This window comes from Macaca thibetana, chromosome 4 (assembly GCF_024542745.1).
Source record: "Macaca thibetana thibetana isolate TM-01 chromosome 4, ASM2454274v1, whole genome shotgun sequence".
NCBI lineage: Eukaryota > Metazoa > Chordata > Mammalia > Primates > Cercopithecidae > Macaca > Macaca thibetana.
In genome coordinates this window covers 125,224,580-125,246,720 of record NC_065581.1, presented here as the reverse complement: position 1 = coordinate 125,246,720, position 22,141 = coordinate 125,224,580, and the positions used below count along the sequence as shown (strand labels likewise).

Here is a 22,141-nt window from a genome sequence, read left to right as displayed (position 1 = left end):
TTGTTTATAATAAGCCTCTTTAAAATATATTCAGTAACATTGCTCTAATTAGAAAGAATTTAAAATATACAATGATGTCTTAGGTATGTTTATTTTAAGTGAGAATTGATTTGTTTGTTTTGTTTTGTTGTGAGATAGGGTCTCACTCTGTCACCCAGGCTGCTGGAGTGCAGCGACAGAATGCAGTGGCACGATTTTAGCTCACTGCAATCTCAACCTCCTGGGCTCAGGTGATCCTCCCATCTCAGCCTCCAAAGTAGCTGGGACGACAAGCACACAACACCACACCAACTAATTTTCGTATCTTTTGTAGAGACAAGATCTCTGTTTATTGCCAGGCTGGTCTCGAACTCCAGGCTTAAGCCAGCCACCCATTTCAGCCGCCCAAAGTGCTAGGATTATAGGTGTGAGCCATTGTGCCTGGTTGTTGTTTTTAGTCATGAAATATTCAACTTTGTCCAGCCATCCTGGGCTAGTCTAATGACTGTAATTGCTTTATAACTACTTAGTAATGGATTTCTGGAATCTGAAATTAAGGCCATAAGCAGAAATGACTAAAATATAGAATTTTTTCTCCTATTTTATTTGTTCATCGAGATATTGGAACTGTATCATTACATTTAAAGGGGGGAACTATTATTAACAACAAATTAAATTATTTCAACCAAAACCACTTAATAGGTATGTTGACTGTTAGTCATTACCAAATCAGCTAAGAAAAAATAGTTTTATTTCCACTTTGTTGATTCAACAAATAATTTTCGTATTTGTAATTCCTATTGACATTCACAGATCCCTAGGATCTCTATTATCAGACACGTCGTTTGTGCCTGTGATTATGTCTTCATCTGTGCCTGTCTTTGCCCTTTCCTAGCTGAATGTCCTTGAAAAAGTCATTTGGCCTTTTTGTGTCTGTTTCCTTACCATGAGATGGAAAAATACATAGAGTCAAATGTGTGAAATTGTTTCCAGAAATTAATTGAAGTAAGCACTTTGAATACTATCAGACCATAGTAAGTTCTATGATGATGACGACAGATCTAATTGAGAGCTCATTTGCTGGCAGCATCCTAAATAACTCTGCTTCATGGAAGAAAGGCTCTGTAAGTACCAAAGATTAAGATCCTTGGTTTAAGACTCAAGGAATCTGTTTACAAGGTAAGTAAGCAAGAGAACAATAACAAAACATAGTTTATACAAGGCCCATTCAATCACAATCTTATCTTTTCAATTTCAAGTCTATCCCCTTTAAGTTTCCATGACACAAATATCAGCTGACATACACACAAGGTGACTCACCTTCTTCCCATTAAACCAGGTTGAGATTAAAAACAAACAAGCAAACAGCTGGAATGTGGCACGTGGGTCAGACCCTTCTGAGTCCAATTGGGTAACTCAGCAGAGATCAGAATGATTTTCAAAAACCAACAACCAATTGGCACATATCTTCAGGCATGCTTGAAGTCTGTGGGGCCAAATGGTAGAGTATCCTGGCAGAGCCAAAAAGTCTTCTTTTATGACACAGAAAAGAAAACTTCTTTCAAAGTAGTTATGCAACCCAGGAGAACACAATGCATCCACTGTGTGTGTCCTGGGGCTGTCTATGAACAAATGAGTTCTATATTTTTGTCTTCTGTAAACTTCAGCATTGATGATGAACGTTATTTCAAGTAAATATTCCACTACTTTATCTCTGTAAAGACATCCACAAAGAATGTAAGTTATAATTTCCTTATTCATTTTTCTGGTTAGAGAAGGCATTTCTATTTTAATGATCAATTATTATATTCTGAATTTGCCACAAGTCTCTTTTTCATATTTAAACACTAGTTTTTTGTTTTGTTTTGTTTTTTAAATTCTTAAGATAAACAGAAAAGTCAAGGTTAGAAAATGTTCAAAACAATTGCTCACCTTGTAAAATCTCATTAGGGAAGTAGTTTTGCTCGTTTCATACTATTGACATTTCTCAATTTCAGTAATCATTAATATTTTTTAAAGCTGCCAGCAGATAGGTACAATGCTCCTTTTAAGTGTTATTCCCATCAAAGACAGGTTTCAATTACCTCTTTCACTCTTTGTATCATTTCTCTATTATTTTGAAAATATTACTGATGCCTTCAAGTTCATTTGTATTCTGTAAGATTCTCCTTGTATCCAAGCAACTTCATCTGAAAAAATAATTTGTTTTTTTAATTGGCGATATATTCAGAACAAAACCCTGCATATACTTATGATTTTTTGGTAATAATTTTCATGATACTAATTCCCCGGAAAGGGATTTGCACTTTACGAACAAACAGTGATTTCCTTTGAAACCTTCTCTGGTCTATGTCACTACAGTTATCTAAACAATTTAGATGTCCTTTTCTTGAATAAACTTTTAAAAAATTTTGATTTTGTTCTGTTTTTAGAAATGATACACATCATCAGATAATTTGTAAAACAGAAAATATGTTAAAAAATAAAAACTTCCTTTAATAACCGTGGGATAATCAAGGTTGTAGTAGACTGCCAAGTGAATTATACAAACTCCAGAATTACTTCGGAATTAGACAGATAACCAAAGAATCTGTGGGGCACTTTGATGAACTCAAGTGAATCCTTATATTCGTCTTTACTGAGAAAACTGTTGGGAATTATTTCACTTCCACTTTTTTTTTTTTTTAAATATAAAGCATATCCTTCAGAGTGTCACATGCAGAAATATTTTTACGCATGTATATGTACCGTTAAGTACACAATACGCCTATGAGACCAACCATAGCCAATAGTTTAAAGAACCGTGCTTGGGGCGAAGGGGAGGAATGTGTGGCTGGAGACTTAGTTTGGCATGACTGAGAAGCACCCAAGCGGAGGAAGGGCGGGTGCGTCGGCTGCAGCCAGGCGGCAGTTCTGGTACTTCTCAGTCATGACATTCAGGGTCAGGTAACTGAAGTCTCATCAGCCAAAAGGGGATAATAGTAGTAACAGTTCTCTCATAATATTGTCACAAGAATTGCATATACTTATATTCACTAAATAAGTAAAATGCTTTCAACAGTGTTGTGAAGTTATGTCCTATGCAGGTATTTTACTGTAATTGACTTTATTTTTGTTTTAGAGCAGTTTTGGGTCCACAGGAAAGTTGAGTGGAAAGTAGAGAGTTTCCATATCTCCCCTGCTGTCACACATGCACAGCCTGCCCCGTGGTCAACATTCCCCTCAGACTGGTACATTCGTTTACAATGGGTGAACTACATTCACACATCATTGTCACCCAGAGTCCAAGTTTGCATTAGGCTTTGCTCTTAGGTTGTACATAATGAGTTTTGACAAATGTATGATGACATTTATTTTAATAATGAAAATGGTTTGATTGTTAGGGAGTAGATTGTGACACTTCTGTTACAAATATGAAGAAAGTTGGGAGATTGTTAATGAAATTCCTTTCTAGAAGAAAATTATAGAAAATGTGCTGGGTCTTCAGACTGGTGGGTCCCCCTCCAGTCCCTGAACTGCCCATTGGAAGGTATGATGAAGACAGTCACTTGGTGGTTAAACTTGCATGACCTAATGAAGGCAAGAAAATGTGGTTTCTATAAGAGGAAATCCTGTAACTGGACCATGATGATTCTTTGTAAGGCCACCACATAGGGAGAAAGAAGTGGAAAAAATTTAAACTTTAGAAAAAGTAAAAAATCTTTATGTAGTAAAGATAAAATTTTGCTGTTATGGTATCTTGTAGGAGGCGCCAGTGACATTTTGCTGAACTGCTTGTGGTGAATTCTAAGAACAAATACAAGGTATTATTTTGAAGGAATAGGGAATGCTGGCATGGAGCTCATTGCCTGGAAGGAGAAGAAGCTGAAAACATAAATAGAGAAAAATCAATTTGGATAAATTCATAAATCATTGATTTAGAATCAATGTATAGAAGACAGAGTTGGTAGGCTGGGAGCAGTGGCTCACATCTGTTATCCCAGCACCTTGGGAGGATGAGGCGGGTGGAACACTTGAGGTCAGGAATTCGAGACCAGCCTGGCCAACATGGAGAAAACCTGTCTCTACTGAAAATACAAAAGTTAGCTGGGCGTGGTGATTCGTGCCTGTGGTCTCAGCTACTCAGGAGGCTGAGGCACGAGGAGAATCTCATGAACCTGGGAGGCATAGGTTGCAGCTGAGATTGCATCACTGCATTCCAGCCTGGATGACAGAAGTGAGACTCTCTCAAGAAAAACAAAAGATAGAGTTGGTTATTTGCACCGTAGTGTAATATCTGTACAAATATAAGCAATGTCTTTATCTTGCATGTAGATACCTCTCCACAGGCTACCACGTGAATCTACAAAATGTGCCTTGCCCCAGTCAGCTGGAGCATAGGCCTAGTTCAGACAGTGTTCTAAAAAGAAAATTACTAACAAAGGGGCTTGAGTTCCTTGGGATATCAAAAATAAAATTAGTTTATTCTATTGTAATTGCTTATTTAAAATGGCAGAATCCCCCTTAGAATTGAAAGTGTTCATCAATTTATTCAGCAAATATTTATTGAGCACCTACTACATGCCAGGTGGTCACAAGTTTAAAAGTAAGCAATATAGACAAAGCCCATGCCCTCTTCTAGCTAACAGAAAATAAATACTGGGTGAAAGAATAAAAGAGAATTATGTGCAGGTTATACACTTGACAAGCATAAATGTATGTAACAGCTTTGGAATGTTCTTTGATGAAGTTCTGATATACATTACCCATTTTTCTCCATTAAGCATGTGTTGAAGACACAGCCTGACCAGTAAGACTGTCTGTGTTCTGATATGATCTAGGTTTCTTTTCTTCTATTGACCAAAAGGTGTGAATGTGTGTTGCATGGGATGTGTGTATATTTGTGTGTGTGTGTGCATGTGTGTGTGTGTGAGAGCATGTATACTTTTGTGTCATTCTTCTCGAAATGTAGCACATGAACTGGAATTGAAGAAGAATCAGAGCTTTTGATTACTATTTGGATTATTTTCTTGGTCTTTACGTATGCAACTGTTCAAGGCTTAATATAACTTTGGTCTTTTTAGTATAATGTTGTGCAGGAGACTTTGCTTCCTTATAATATGTTATGTGACATGAGGCTCATTTGCTTTCGCTATTATCCCAGGAAATGCTAGCATCTTTCCTGTGAGTATTCTGTGCCCTGGGTTTCCTACTGTGCAGCAGTGTAAGGAGAGTAGGGCAATGTAAACTTCTTTGAGAATCACTTCCTGACTGATTGGCGTCTAAGAAGAAACACGATCTGGAGCTTTGCACAGCATCAGGACTCTGCCTGTGAAACACTATTAAATCCACTATTACCGTCCTCCCTTCCACCCTTCCCCCAGGATTCAAAGGTGGTGTTCCCACTTAACTCCTTCATGCCCAATACTATGGAGGGCACACACTGCCAATGTCTGCAATGAATCATATGTTTTCAGAATCATTATTTTGATCACTTATATCCTTTCTTATTAAAAATGTCTGTGCAGTTCCTAAAGAGGAAAGGGGTGAGGGAGGAAAGCTGCAATTTAGAGGAACTGTGTAGTTGTTTTACTTTCTTTCTTTTGTTCAATCATCACATTTAATATTTCCTTATAATTCACATTTTAAAGAAAACAAACCCAAGGCTCAGAGAGGTCAACTAATTTGCACACATGGCATGGCTAAGAAGTGGCAGGGGCTGGATTAGAATCAAGGCATTTCTGACTCAGAGCCAGTGATTTTTCTACTACATACAGTAAGTTCCACCAAGTGGAAAATTAAGGTCTTAATAATACCAGCCAAGAAACACTGCATTAATTATAATGAATGTTTTATGCGGGGTAGTTTTTGGGTCTGAATCATGTGCATCGTTGCCATACATGTTTTATTTTATTTATTTTTTTACTTTGTGTGGAGACATCGGCATTTATTAACCACTGCCTCCAAGACTGAGGATCAGATGGTTAAAAAAAAGATGATATTTGAATGTGTAAATATTTGTTTTAGAATACCTGGAGATAGTCTTTTTTCTGTCTTTCACCTAACCTTTCTTCCACATCTTAATTACACAGTTTTTTTTTATTGAGGCAACAAATTCCTTCCTCCTTAGATCCATGCCCCACAACAACCCGGAGCCCAGAACATAAACAAAGACACATTTGGAAGCTCCTGCAGAGAGACCCATATCCAAGATCAGCAGATCTTGCAGTTTGCTGTTTCCTCCTCCCCCTCCCCAGATGCAGGCTTATGGAAGTCTCCCTGAGGCAATGCATGTATGGTTTCAGGGAAAGGACTGAAAACCGTGGCTGCTGCTGTTAGTATTAGATGGCTGTAAATGAATAAATGGATAATAACAGCTAGGAAGCTCACTGACGGTATTCCAAGTATTAATAAATGAGTGCAATTGACACAGTTTGACACCAACACTTTGGAATTTATGACATGTAAAAGGGGAGGATATGAATCTGCCACTTTCAACTTTTTAATATAATTGGGATGCCTGAAGCCATTATACCATCTGTAAACTTCCCGTATTAGCCCTGATTTGCTCCTGAATGTCCACAAAGCCTGGGACTTCATATAAAAGTTTAGAAAAGAGTTCAGCATTGTAGCTTTTCTTTTAATATCTGAAACTTGTTATAGCATGTGCTGCTATTTCCAGGCAGTTTAGTATCATTAAAGCAAACACCATATAAACCTGACTTCCTATTTTTAACATTGTAGAATTCTATATTAAGTGCTATGAACAAAGAAACATATCAGATGAATACTTTTTCCTTTAAAATGAAAAACTCCCTTAACCAGGATGTTCAGAACCCTCCCAAAATGGACTTGTTTTCAGCTTGTTCATCTTTTCCACCTCCCTACTGCTTTTTGAAAGTTTCATGTCCATTTTTGGTGACAATTTATTATTTGAAGTCATCTTCCAAGGGCAGGAAATATCTCTGTAGAAAAGAGTCTGAAATAAACTTCATGTGCAAAACAAACGTATCACAGACCAGTAGAGACAGTTCCTAAGCAGATTGCATTCTAAAAGTTTGCCTAAAAGAATGTTGTTTGGAGCCTGGAACATATTTTTCATGGAAATATTATAGATGGCTGTTAAGTTCTAAGGTCAGTGCTTTGAGGCCATGTGACCTGTGAAGTAATTGGACCACAAAACTGCATTTTTAAAATACCACTTTGTGATAATTTAGGATACTATTGTGGTAACATCACACATTATAACATAGAATCTAGAGCTACTGCATAGTATCATGAGCACGATAGTTTAGGTTCCAGTCACACTGATCTCCTTGTTATTTCTCAACAAGGAGTAAGGACTGTGGTATCAGCATACAAATTAGGAGAGCGTGTGTGTTTAATGATGACTGTAGTCCATGCAATGATCAAGTCAATATCAAGTCATGCAGTTTGGAGTACCTCTCCTGTCCCACTTTTTTAATATGCATGTTTAAGTAAGAGTCTCAAAGCATCAATATTTTTTGTTAGGTCTTTGTTGTGATTCATCACCATGTGATCCTGGGGCAGCAGATATCTTGATAGGAAAATATTGGTAGTGCACAGCTGGTACATTCCTTCCCTACTTTTACTTTAATTGCCCTGTGCTTCTCTAGGGTTCCCTGCACCCTCTTTTTCTCTCACTCTCTTCCCACTCAGTGGTAGGGTCTATGGCTGTAGAACACACCAGACAACTAATCTTGATTTAAGAAGACTACTTAGGGGATTCTGATGCACACTAAAAGGCGACTCACTGGACTGGAACGTGTGCCTATAAAAGATATCCTGGCCCCTATTGCTTCACCAACAATCAGCTAATTTGTTGTTGGCCTATTCCACCTTCTACATTTTCCACTGTCGTAAATTCTTTGGCTACTGTGACTGAACGTGCTGGAGAGCGACCTTTCTTCTCTTAGACAGCCTTGTAAAGACATAAGCCTGGTTAAGAGACTGTTTTCGTCCCACTTCATTACTTGTAGGCTCCTATAGTAAAAGACCATTCTTTCCTATATTTACCATCTTTACCGTTTATACTCAAGATGGGGGTTAGAAGCCAGACAATAGATAATGAAAAGAATGATAAATCATTGAGTGGTTGAAAACGAACACAAATATTTGATTACATTTCTAGCTGTAGTACATCAGCAAATCTCAGTTCCTGAGTAGGTGAAGATTGAATTGCCCAGGTGAGGAAAAGCAGGCGACTGAGCACTGCTCTGGGAGTCGGATCAGTAGGAGCCTGATCACAGAACAGGGCAGTATGAGCATCAGAGTTTGTGGAGAAAAGGGCAAGGTGGAAAGACATCTTACTAGTTTTTCAGTCCCTTTTGACTTTTAGAGGCAATTCTGGTGAGGGCTCAGAAAGAAAAGAAGAAAGCTGGGGAGAAAGCTCCATCGTTTTAGAGAACACATAAATAATCATGTACAGGATGTTGGTAGAAATATGGATATTAAGGATTATTTTGATGAAGCTTCAGACAGAAATGAGTTTTCCCAGAGGTCTCTTTTAAAGACTCAAGGCTTCTCCCTCTTGGTCATGTCTCAGCTAGTCTTAAAGCACTCAGAATCCAGCATGTCATCAAAGAAAATGTATGGCTATTTTACCAATCATAGAGACAATTTAAGTAAAGAGGAGTCAATTAAGCATTTGTAATATTTGCTTTTTAAACTGTGGCAGCAAAATCATTTTAGTGGATCACCATTCACATTAAAAATAGAATGAAAAAATGGAACATAATAAAGTATATAAAAGTGGTACAACTTATATTTATTTTATGGATCTTTTATTTCCTTCCTTCCTTCCTTCCTTCCTTCCTTCCTTCCTTCCTTCCTTCCTTCCTTCCTTCCTTCCTTCCTCCCTCCCTCTCTCTCCCTCCCTTCCTTCCTTTCTTTCTCTTTCTTTCTTTTTCTTTCCTTCCTTCCCTCCCTCCTTCCTTCCTTCCTACCTTCCTTCCTTCTTTCTCTTTCTTTCTTTCTTTCTTTCTTTCTTTCTTTCTTTCTTTCTTTCTTTCTTTCTTTCTTTTTTCTTTCTTTCTTTCTTTCTTTCTTTTCTTTCTTTCTTTCTTTCTTTCTTTCTTTCTTTCTTTCTTTCTTTCTTTCTTTCTTTCTTTCTTTCTTTCTTTCTTTCTTTCTTTCTTTCTTTCTTTCTTTCTTTCTTTCTTTCTTTCTTTCTTTCTTTCTTTCTTTCTTTCTTTCTTTCTTTCTTTCTTCTCTCTCCTTCCTTCCTCCTTCCTTTCTTCCTTCCTTCTTTCCTTCCTTTCCCTCCCTCCCTCCTTCCCTTCCTCACTCCTCCCTCCCTCACTCCTTCTTTCCTTCCTTCCCTCCTTTCTTTTCTCTCTTTCTGATACAAATTTATATTCTGGGTCATGACATGTGATGGTAAATGTTATGTGTCAACTTGACTGGAACACAAGATGTCTAGATATCTGATTAAACATGATGTCTGCACGTGTCTGTGAGAGTGTTTCTGGAAGAGATGAGCATTTGAATTGGTAGAATGAGTAGAGCATACAGCCCTCCCCAAGGTATGTGGGCATCATGTAATTTGTTGAGGGCCTGAATAAAACAAAAAGATGAAGGTTTGAGTTCACTCTGCCTGATTGCTTGAGCAGGACATCTGTTTTCTCCTGGTTCTGGTGTTGCTGGTTCTCAGACCTTCAGAATCTATAGCATTCGCTATCTGACTTCCAGGCCTTCAAAGTATTCCACTGCTTTTCCTGGGTATCCAGCTTGCAGATAGCAAATCATGGACTTCTCAGTCTCCATAATCATGTGACCCAATGCTTTATGGTAATTATAATACAGTAGCCCCCTCTTATCCACAGGGAAATATGTTCCAAGACCTTGGTGAATGCCTGAAATTATGAATAGTACTGAACCCCATTTACACTATGTTTTTTCCTGTACTTACATACCTGTGCTAAAGTTTAATTTATAAATTAAGCACAGTAAGAAAGTAACAACAACTAATAATAAAATAGGTAAAGGTTAACAGGCCGGGTGCGAAGGCTCCCGTCTGTAATCCCAACACTTTGGGAGGCCGAGGCGGGCAGATCATGAGGTCAGGAGATCGAGACCATCCTGGCTAACACGGTGAAACCCCGTCTGTACTAAAAATATAAAAAAAAATTAGCCAGGAGTGGTGGTGGGCACCTGTAGTCCCAGCTACTCGGAAGGCTGAGGCAGGAGAATGGTGTGAACTTGGGAGGCAGAGCTTGCAGTGAACCGAGATCTCGCCACTGCACTCCAGCGTGGGTGACAGAGCGAGACTCCATCTCAAAAAAAAAAAAAAAGTATAACAATATACTACAGTGAAAGTTATGTTAATATGGTCTCTATGTCTCTCAAAATATTTTATTGTACTTTATTCATTCTTCTTCTTGTGATGATGTGGGATGACAAAATGCCTGCTTCTGAGATGAAGTGAGGTGAATGACATTGGCATTGTGATGTAGTGTTTGGCTACTGTTGAAAACTAATTAATAATTTAGGAATTGTTTATTTCTAGAATATTCTATTTAATATTTTTGAATTGCAGTAGGCTGCAGGTAATGAAAATCAAGGAAAGCAAAACCACAGAGGAGAGGGGACTACAATAATAATAATAATAATAATAATAATAATAATAATAATAATAGAATCTGGAAGAGTTTTGAGGTGCATGCTAGCAAAAGCCAATGTTTTTGTGAAGAGAGTTTTAAAAGCAACTCTGGTAAGACCTCAGAAACAGAAGAGGAAAGCCGAAGACAGAGGTTCATCTTCTCATAGAACACTTAAATAATAATGTAAAGAATTTTGGTGGAAATATGGTATTCATCTGCAAACCAGGAGGTTGGCCTACACCAGAAATTGACTTGGCTGGCATCTTGATCTTGAACTTTCCAGCTTCCTGAACTGTGATAAATGAATTTCTGTTGTTTAAGCCATTTCTGTCTATGTTATTTCTGTTATAGCAGCCTGAACCGACTATGACACAATATAAAATGCATCTCTTACTAAGGGTCTTGATCAAAAAGTTAGAAACCTATTGGTCTGCACTTATGGTTTATTTCAGATATATAAAGTTGATCCTATTTTAGACATGGGTTAGAGAAATAGGGTGTAGAGATACACATTATATTCTCTCAGGTTATATTTCTGCAATAAGGGCTAGCCTCCTTACGGGGACAGTGGCTGGTAGATTTAGGTCATGTAATTAAATGTCTAAACTACTCACAGGCATCCAGAAGATAGAACATTTATCCTGTTATGTCATGCTCTCTCTGTAAAAACAAAACTCTTTGTTAAATCAACAAGCAGCACTAGTAAGTAATTAAGTCATTATAAAAATAATACCCAATTAGAAAATACTTAAATAAATATACCAGTATAATTAGATACCTTCTCATTAAACTTCAATTATCTTTAGCCTAATCCCAATTTTTTTTTCCCACAAATCAGAAGCTTTCAATCTGAATCATTTCATTTCCCCTTTGGGCTTGTCTACCATTTTTGTATTTAGCTTTCTTCTTTTATGACTTTTTTTTTTTCCTCAGAAATCTTTATGGTTTTCTCTTCTGCATGACCTTTTGCTATAATCAGAATAAGAGAAATTTGAATCCCTTGTGATGGCCTTTATCTAATAATGAGTAATTTTCTTCCATATAGCTACTTTTTTTCTCTCAGTCCCCTTTGAAGCCTGAAGCAAGTATAAAAGCTAATTTGAAATTAGCATACAATTGGATTCCTTATTAGTCTCTATAGTCATTTTTGCAGATGTATAGTTTGGCCTGGGTCATGGACCCCTGACAGAAAATTGCCTTTTTTTTCTTTTAAAGGTCCAAGCTTATATATATTTTTAGAACATATTAGAACATTGCTCAAAGCATAAAATGCTGTTTAAGCAGAGATATGAATTGATGCCTTCATAGTTAATGCACTTAACAATCTTCCTTTTTATTCTACGTGACTTTCAAGGAAATATTAAATTACTCTAAACACATGCCTTTCAAAATTAATGGTAAAATACTTCACGGTAAATATGTCTTGATCAAGTACAACCTTCTATGGGCAAGGCATTTCAAAATATCATTGGTATATAGAAAATGTCAGTGAATTGCACCAAGCTGCTTCTCTAGAAGTTTCTTCTTGAATTATCTATATACATATTTTAACGGTGACATTTTTAGCCAACTCAGTCACTAGTTCCTATATCAGGAAATTTTACCCTAGGGTCCATTTACCACCTAAAATTTTATGTGCAATGCGTGAGTATTTATCTGGGGAAAGTTGCTACTATTTTTTATGACTTCTTTTTTTAATGAGGTATAATATATAACAAAATGCATAGACCTTTAAAGGTGATTTCTAAGAGTTGTGTCAGTTGTATACATTTATGTAGCTACAACTTAAAACAATACAGAAATGATTTCTATCACCCAAAGTTGTCCTGGGGCCTTTTCCAATCAATTTCCCATCCACCACCCAGTGCAGCTGCTTACTGATACTTGTCACTATAAATTACTTTTGCCTATTCTTGAACCTCATCATAGTGGAATCTTACAGTATATAATACTCATTAGTGTCTAGCTTCTGATTTTTTGAAATTCATCATATTATTGCTTCAATCAATAGTTAACTTCTCTTTAACGTTGAGCGGTGTTCTCCCATATGAATATCACACAATTTGACTATCATTTTATCTATTCATGGACCTCTGGCTTGCTTTTGCATATTATAAATAAAGTTGCTATGAACACTCTTGTCCATGTCTTTTTGTGGACATTATCTTTTAATTTTGGGGGAGTAAGTAACTAGGAGTAGAACTGCTGGGTCATCAGATAGGTATTTTAACTTTATTAGAAACAGATCTGCAGCTTTTAATAAACTCTTAAAGGGATCTTGCATCCCAAAACTTAAAGCAGCCCGGCTTTTAGGGCACCTATACGAATGTTTTTGCTTATTTTAAAATGTTTTCTCATTTCTCTTTAAGCCTCAGTTACAGACTCAGTAAGATGAGTGCTAGACTCTGCCTTATGCTTATAATGCATTAGGCTATCGGTACAAGTTGAAATCATTTAAAATAGTTTTTGTAGATACTTAGATAGTAGATTAATCACAATAGCTAAATTCCACTAGAATCTAAATTTTCTGAGGGTAGAGACATTTCCCTGTTCACCGCTGTAACCCAAGCATCTGAGATGCTATCTGCATGGATCATTTCAATAAATATGTGCTAAATGGAAGAATGAAGTATCAGCCATATGTTGGGAAGCATTCTAATCACTTTATATATAGTGTTTCACTTAATACTTACAGCCAATCTTTGAGGTAATTCCTTTTATTACTCCCTTTTAAGTGGAGAAATTAGGCACAGAGAAGTTAGGCAATATGTCTATTTTCACATAGCAAATAAGCCCAGATTTGAATACAAGTAGTTGTCCTTCCAAAGTTGTAACTCTTAGCCAGGGAATTCAGAAAAACTGCATTGCTTGTGTGTCTCTTCTTTTGTTTCAAGAAGCCAAAAAGCCTTTTTGTATTCGCTAATTGTATCACTTTTGAAGGAAGAGTCCTCAGGAGGAAATTCTGTGGATTGATTTAGGGTGGTGACTCTCATTTTCGTTCTTACAATTAACTGGACTTTTCTTCACATTCTGATTTGTTCCCATAATGAGAGTTAGGGCCCCACTTCACTTGTGTTATAAATAAAAGCCATGGAAGTCTATACATACAATCCCTGGATACTTTTGTTTTACTTTGTTCTGTTTCATTTTCACTCACATCAGGTTAAGCTGAAAGTTTTGGTGCTTTTTAGAAGTAACTTTGAATCCAAATGCATGATGACTGTTATAAAGGCTGCCTTGTATGTCCCTTCATGGTGTCATACAGCTTAGGACATCGTGATGGGATCATGTTGTTTTGACAATTGTTAGCTGTTCCTTATTTGTAAGTTTTTAGTATTGTGAGCTTCTGTCTTAGTCTTGTCATGGTCCCTTCTAGCTAGCATTGAGGTTGAGGACAGGCTAGTGTGTTTTAATGAACTGGCTTTGTCAACAGAGCTGGCGTTTGCTTACACTCTAAAACAAATCACCTCTCACTATCTCTGAAACATTTCCTCAGAGCTGAATTTATGCCTCTTTTTATCTTGATAGGAAAATATAAACAAAAGATTCTGATTAATATTTATCTCCATGTAGCCAAACTAGAGCCAAATACATCTCAGAATGGTCCTTGTTGATGATATCACTCCTCCCAGTTATATTTGAAGGAGATTCCCTTTCTAAGACACGTGACTTCAGATCTCTCCACTGTATCATGCAATGCTCAGCAGCCTTCTGTGAGTACATTGGTGGCAGTTCTCTTTTTCTGGAATGAGCCAGAGGCAAAAAAGCTTTTGAGGCTGGAAAACAGATGAGAAATTGGTTCATAAACCTACACCTGATAATCATCCATGCTTTTGCCACCAGTATTGCAAATTCTACGTCACAATTTTATGTTGCCTTACATCTTTTTGGCAGCATGTCTTAACCATATATAAAATAATCTGTAGCAAGAAAAAAGTTGTCAGTCCTTATCTTTTTAGCTTTGCTAATGAAGATAGTAGAACTGAGATTCTGTGAAATTATGTCCAATTTTTTCCCCAAGGGTAGCAAAGCCAAACAGCCTGGAGATGATGAATATGTCTTCCCAAATGGCAATTGTCGCAGGTCTTTCTTAAGCAGCAGTCTCAAATAAAAGATCTATGAATCAAACAAATAACTTGTATTTTAAAAGAAATTTGCTACTCCCTCTTTCCTAGAGAACAGTCCTGAAAATAAAATCAGGGCTGTTCATTTTGCTTAATACTCTCAAACACCAAACAAGATTACAATTCCTTGCCTGCCTATGATCCCCTGTAATTCCAACTAGCTCTGTGAAAGCACAGACCTGTTTTGGCATTTCACGTTTCTGCTGCTTCATCAAGGCCAGCTCCTTCACTGCAGGCTCTTACGACAGCACATACTTCTCTCAACAGCCATGTTTTCAGTCCTCGTTTCAACAGAAGACTCTAATCTTGTGATTTTTCCGATGCCATACCAAATATAGATTTTGCTGACACTTCCCTGATTTTCTAGAATTTAAAACATTTCAAACAAACTTTTGAAGCAAATGATGACAATGTGTTTTTATGCTTACATAATAACCCATCTCGGTTATTTCAGACTCAAGATGGAATCCTAGCCCTGTATCAAATAGAAAACAAAACAAAACAAGCCAGTAAGTTGTTTTAGTCATCAGAGTGTGCTGTTTTCAAGTATTCAGCCTGGTTCTCCTACCACATAGGTAAACAGACTAGCAAAAGTTAATATGGCTGTTTTAAATTAAAGGCATTCAGATGCTGTTTTTCCTCAAATTTTTGAATGTGTTGTCTAACACACTGAATTTCTGTGCAGTGAAGTGGAGAAATTTGATGACAGGCTGTTGTCCGCTTTAGCCTGGAGATAGAGATGTGACCAAGTATACTTTTCTCAGGTGACTCTCCCCTTACAGGGAGGACTGTGTGTAAGAACTGCTGAGAGCCAGCGGCAAAGATCTGAGCTGGGAGATTTAAGACCACGGTTGACTATACATGTAAAACAAAAACAGTAATTCACCAGGCATTTCTTCCCAACAACTCAAACTTCAAAATACTTAACAACAACAAAAACCAACATTTACATACTGGGTAATTTAACTTTTGATATCTAGATATAGGTTTTATGTCTAGAATTATTTAAATTTGTAGGGTAAAAGGTAATAATTTTAGTAGAGTTGTCTTAAGTCCAAATAAAATTGAGCAAAAGTTCAATAAAAGTATTTTTACAGCAATTTAAGGTAGTATTTTTATGTAACTGTCTTTTCTATTTTTCCCATAACACATTGAAGTACATCTAAATTATTATCCCCAATTTATACCTGAGACCCCTGAGATTCACTTGCCCAGAATACAGCCAATAGAGGTATTGTCAATTTATCTAGTTAAATGCAAGATTCTCTTGGGGAGGTCATATACTAAACCTCTCTGTCATATTTTCCATTTTCTTTTTTCTTGCTTACTGTGTTTCTTTCAGTTCAGAAATATTTTCCTCCAACTCTCCTAAAATTAAAAACTTTCGATTTAGTTCCTAAGAAATTTATGTTATGTACAGGTGTATATGCTGGTGGTGGTTGCCAGTATGAGACAAAAGTCTTTGTTATCTGTGTTTGTAACATGGACATTTTGAAGAATGGATGCAGTATAAGATGCTACTTTAGCTTTTTATGTAGAGATAATGAATTGGAACATACATGGCTATCATGGCTATTTATAATCATTCCTTTATACCCTTGAAAAACAATCGCAAAGCAGTAACATACCACATAGTCAGTGTTTTCTAATGTACTGACTCAGTGTAAGTTTCCTGAAGTCAACTAGTGTGCAATCTAATTAGAGTACTACCCTATATCTCTAACGGTTAATACAGAAACGCAGAGTATATGATCATATAGCATATGCAGAAAGTATGATTCTGTGTGACATAGGGTGGCACTATAATTAGATTGCACACTAGTTGATTTCAGGAAATTTACATTCAAATTAAGGCCTTGTCTCTTTATGGCCAGGCTCTGCTGCAGACCTGTCCAACTGGGCTTGCCAGGCACAGGGGACTAACACCATAGTAGGGCGACTTGAGTGTTAGAACTGGTGGATGAAGTTCAAGTTTGGCACCAGGGACTTCCAGTTGGGCTAAATGAAGCACAGAGGGGTAAGCTAGACTTTAATCATGTCTTGAATCTGTCAGGTTGGTCACATTTCAGGGATTCTTTTGATGGGTGTGAAGTGACACACATTTCAATTGTGGAGTAGTACCTAGAGGGCAGGCTCTAGAGACAGTTTGACTTGCTTTGCATTGTATCCTGGATCATTCATTTACTAGTGATGTGAGCTGGGAAGCGTTACTTACCTTTGGAGCTTCAATTTCCATTTTAGTAAGCATCATAGGATTGCTATGACGATTAAAACATGTGGCTAAGCCATGTAAAGTGCTTGAAACAGTGCCTACAAAAGGGTGAGCACTCAGCAGAGCCTATTTATGATGATGACTATTGTTGTTATATTTCGTTTGGAGAGGCATAAATAACTGGCAAAAATTAGCAAAGTAATCAAGAAGGAGTATATGCTTGAGGCAAATTGGCTCTCACCAGGTTTTGAATGCTGAGATTATCTGAAGGACAAGACAGACATCCAGTTTACTTCATTGAGCCAACAGTAAGGAACAAAGGGAACAGATAAATTGGAAATATTAATACATTGACACCGTAGGTGAACCTTTAGGGATGCCATTGAACAGACTCAGAGAGCAGTGTAGAAACTTGGAGGTTGTCTGGGTCTGGGGGCTTCGGTCTCATGAGGACTTATGCTGGGACAAATTGCCTGAGGAATACGACGGTTTGAGCCTGTGTGAGACGTGACAACATCTGGACCTCAACTCTAGATTGGTCTGAAAATTGGGATAGAATGAACTTGTAAGGCCTAGGTGTGTGGGTCTGGGAGGAATAAGGCAGGGGTAGGGGAGAAGGATTGAAAATGAAGTGCTCAATTCTTTTCTACAAACATTACTCACTGTAAGCCCTCACAGGAGGAAGAATAAGTAAAGGCTTGCGTAGTTAACTCTAACTATGGTGGGATCAGAGCTGAATTCTTAAATGATACATGAGATTTATGGGATGACTAAGCCCAGGAAAAAGGGAAGGAAAAAATGGTCAAAATCTCTGAGACTGGGATGAGAATGATGTGTATTTATGAGTTAGTGAAACTGGTCTGATGAATACAGAATTGAGATGGCACGATCCATGGGTAAGAAAGACTGGATTATGAGAGTATTTTACCAACCAGGCATTGAAAAGTGGATATGAAGGGGAAGGCAGAGGGGGTAATGAATTATTGTCAACAGAAGAATGATACTGTATTAGTTTGTTTGTATTGCTATAACAGAGTTCCATAGACTGGATAATTTATAAGGAACAGAAATTTATTTCTTACAGCTCTGGAGGTTGGGAAGTCCAAGATCAAGGCACTAGTAAGATTGGTGTCTGGTGAGGGCCCAGTCCCTGATCCCGAGATGGTGCTTTGCATACTGCATCACATAAAGTAGAGGAAGGCTGTTTCTCACTTGGCAGAACAAAAGACAGAGGGAACCCACTTCTTCAGGTCCTTTTTATAGTGGCATTAGTGATGGTGGAGCCCTCATGACCTAAAGACCCTCCCATTAGGCCCCATCTTCCAACACTGTTGTAGTGGGGATTAAGTTTCAACATGAGTTTCAGAAGGAACAAAAACGTTCAAATCACAGCAGACATATGACACACAAAAAAGAGGCATAACACATACATAAAATAGTGTTCAACAAAAATTTACTTTGAGAGGCAGAAAGAAAATGGAAGAATCATTTTCAGAACACCTGCTATGGGTCAACATGACATGTTTGATGTAATTTCATTTGTAATTACAATCTTCTGTTTAGGTGTTAATGGGACTTTTCTGTTGAAAAGGAAACTGAAGCTAAGAAAAGGTAAAGTAATTTGTCCAACTCTTACTAGTGGCCACTGGTAAGAGGATGATATTGGTTTTTACATTCAAATTAAGGCCTTGTCTCTTTATGGCCAGGCTCTGCTGCAGACCTGTCCAACTGGGCTTGCCAGGCACAGGGGACTAACACCATAGTAGGGCGACTTGAGTGTTAGAACTGGTGGATGAAGTTCAAGTTTGGCACCAGGGACTTCCAGTTGGGCTAAATGAAGCACAGAGGGGTAAGCTAGACTTTAATCATGTCTTGAATCTGTCAGGTTGGTCACATTTCAGGGATTCTTTTGATGGGTGTGAAGTGACACACATTTCAATTGTGGAGTAGTACCTAGAGGGCAGGCTCTAGAGACAGTTTGACTTGCTTTGCATTGTATCCTGGATCATTCATTTACTAGTGATGTGAGCTGGGAAGCGTTACTTACCTTTGGAGCTTCAATTTCCATTTTAGTAAGCATCATAGGATCCAGGTGTGCCCGATTCCAAAACATGCCTTTTCTTGTGCCATGCAGTGGTCCACAGTACTGTAGAGGAGGTGGGGAGAAGCTAGAATAATCCAGGCAATTAGGAATGCAAATCCTGATAAAAAGTAGCTTCCCCACCCCCCGCGACCCCTTCCAGCATGGTTTATGCCTCTGTTGTTGCTAATCCCATTCATCTTGTACTTTGGAGGTTCTTACAATTGTCTTATCCTTACTCTCCTTACTTCTGCTGTTTCTCATAGTTGCATTCCTGGTGCTCTTTGCACAAAGTAATTTAACACAAATCATCAAAGGGTACTTTTTAAGTGGGATGAATACACCATCTGTGAAAAGCAAGCAAGGAAAACTCTGGAAGCAGATCAAACTGGTTTTATGCTATAGATTCCTCACTTACCAACTTTGTGATTTTGGCCAAGACACACAATTTTTTTTTTTAATAGTCTCAGTTCCGTTGTCAATAAAATGTATGAGAGTAAGACATCAAGACATCACACACTGAATTGTGGTGAGGAATGATGTCACATATGTCAGTCAAAGTGCTTGATTCATATAATGGAATCATACATTTAGTTCTCTTCTCCCTTCCTTTGCACTATTCCTTTGAATTGAACTATTAAACATTTCAGAGAGTATCTCATAGAAGAATATAAGCACATAAAGAAAAATAATAAAAAGTTAACTGCATTAGAAAATTCAAATAAATAAGGAGAATAGTTTGATTGATGATCATTCTACAAATCACGGTTAATGATGCTTTGTCCCAAAAGCTATGTTATTAGTTTTTAGGGGAAGCTTCAGTTCATAACCTGTACATTCATTAAACCCCAAAAAGGCAAATGGATTGCACTCAAAAGTCAATAGACTGAATAAAATCACTTTTTAAGGAACATTTTCTATTTGTTATTGGTCCATTTGGACCTCAAAGATAAAGGATACTACTTATATACTCATTTATACAATAATGAGAATGATAGGTAATATAATGGATGAGAGAATCAAGATGAAAAATTATTTCAATAGGCTTAAATAATGGACCAAAACTAACAAGATAAAATTTAGCAGGAATCAATGTTGAGTCCTACATTGGGGTTTATGCTATTAAATTCATATTACAGAAGAAAAGAGATATATATAGAAAATAATTCATCTGAAATCTATAAATCACATCTTAGTATTGTAGTTGACCAACACTTAATGAGCTTACCCTATGAAGTGATTGTGAAAAATGAAAAATAAATAGAGCATGAGATGGAGAGACTAAAAATGAAACTGAGTCTGGTGGAAGATTATAAAAATGATTTAGACTATTTTTTTCTAGTAGGAGTTGTCTTATTAATATCATCCGGTTGAGTACTTACTTATATCAATCAAGTATTTTAATTTTAATGCTTATCAATGTTTCTAAAGTTTTTGAGCTGATAGATGTGCTTTCTCTCTGTCCCTGGGCACAAATCTACTCTCTGTCCACTTGCTGGATTTTAGTTGAATGCTCCGCTTCAGCTGCCCAGTGATGGCACAGAAGTTTGGGATGTGAGATGCAAAGATAGTTTTTTGCATGTGTGAGTATCTAGGGGTGTGAGAGATGCTGTACAGGTTACAACCATGGAAAATAAAATTTCCTATATGAGATTGTCCAAATGTCCCAGTCATCCCTTGACTCAGACATCTTCCTCCCACTCAAGTCCCTGAGATTCTGTGGCTCTCTTTGGTGACTCTTGCATACTCAGCACTCTGGGCGTGGAGAGTGCAGCTGTGAATGTTTGTTGCTTCTACAGTCACTGGCTGTTCCCCTGGTTAAGTAAGCATTATGAAGCTCTATGTATACCCTTGTGATGGTGAGAGCCATCACTACCTGTTTTGGTGCCAATGTGAGGCACCCTTAATAACTAACTCTGGACCCTACGCCAGTAACATGCTGCCATCTAGAGTTTTGTGGTTTACCATAGAACGTCTACTGGTTGGCTGTAGTCACCTCTCCCCATTGCCCCACCTCATGGCCTGTGGCTTTCAAAGTCAAACACACACAGAAGTACATACACAAACAAAACCATTCAACATGACTTCTGACATTTTTCAGCCTTCAGAAGAGAAGTATTAGAATGTGACGAAACTAATTGATTCTTTCCTGTTTTTGGCTATCTTATAGGGTTCCACATCTTGTGATCAGGGAGAGAAAGTCTTAGTATTATAGTGTTTTTCTCCTACTCTGGTAAAACTATATTAATATTTTTAGAATGCTGGTTGGGAAAAGATAATATTGGTATAGAAGTAATTTATAGTGAAATTTTTCTGTTAGATTTTGTGTGATTGTGTTCATTGGGAGGCAGTGGGAGTACAGAGTAGCACCAAACTCCATGTACAGCACCAGGGTAATCCAGTTCTGTAGATCTTCTTCCAAAATGAAAGTATCTGCCATATTCTTAAAGTCATGCACTTTCCTGGTGAAATGGGCAGTGGTGGTGGTGGTAGTGTGTGTAATCTCTGTTCTTGAAAAATTATCCTACTAAATTCCTTTCAGAACATTTGGTCAGGATCACTCTTTTCTGCTTTCTCAGCCAATGGATTTCTGCTGTTCATTAGCAATCCTAAAATATCAGGTTAAATAAACATAGATTACATCGGTGGACTTTTTAAAATTAACTTTTTATTGAACTCACTCATGATAAAACACAGGAGTACTTTCTTCTAGAGGTTAAGGACAAAGGAGCTGCCATCAAGGTTATGGAATGGGGTGAAGGCTGAGCTCTCTGTCAAATGTTTGGATGAACTGAGGAGATTTCCCTGGTAGAAGTGAAGAAATTAAGACAAAGTAGACATAATGGCCTACTTTGTTCCCTTTTATCTGTAGTTTTGCTTTCCAAGTTTTTAGTTGCCCATAGTCAACTACTGTGTGAAAATAGATTAGTACAGTACAATAGGATAATTTCAGGACAGAAACAAAGACCACATTTACATAACTTTTATTACAGTATATCGTTATATTGTTCCTAGAGTATTACTAATTATTGTTGTTAATCTTTTACTGTGCGTAATATATGAATTTAACTTTATTGTAGGTAGATATGCATAGAAAAAAAAACATAGTGTATACAGGGTTGGGTACCATGCGTGGTTTCAGGCA

At 37.4% G+C, this 22,141-nt stretch overlaps 2 long non-coding RNA genes across 5 annotated transcripts in view; one reads left to right on the top strand and one right to left on the bottom strand.

Moving 5' to 3' along the window:
- The window catches only part of LOC126952648 (uncharacterized), a 120,507-nt gene that overhangs the window by 402 nt on the left and 97,964 nt on the right, over positions 1–22,141 (top strand). For 3 of the 4 annotated variants that reach the window (XR_007724983.1, XR_007724982.1, XR_007724984.1), the window contains exon 1: positions 1,247–1,716. The exons of the other annotated variant lie outside the window; for it this stretch is intronic. This is a non-coding gene — a long non-coding RNA (uncharacterized LOC126952648). Of the gene's footprint in view, positions 1–1,246; positions 1,717–22,141 lie in introns of those variants that run through there. 4 annotated transcript variants of the gene reach the window in all.
- Positions 1,639–15,156, bottom strand: LOC126952650 (uncharacterized). The gene is made up of 3 exons (XR_007724987.1): positions 14,884–15,156; positions 1,912–2,168; positions 1,639–1,693 (listed from the first exon to the last, which is right to left on the bottom strand). It is a non-coding gene; the product is annotated as an uncharacterized LOC126952650 (long non-coding RNA).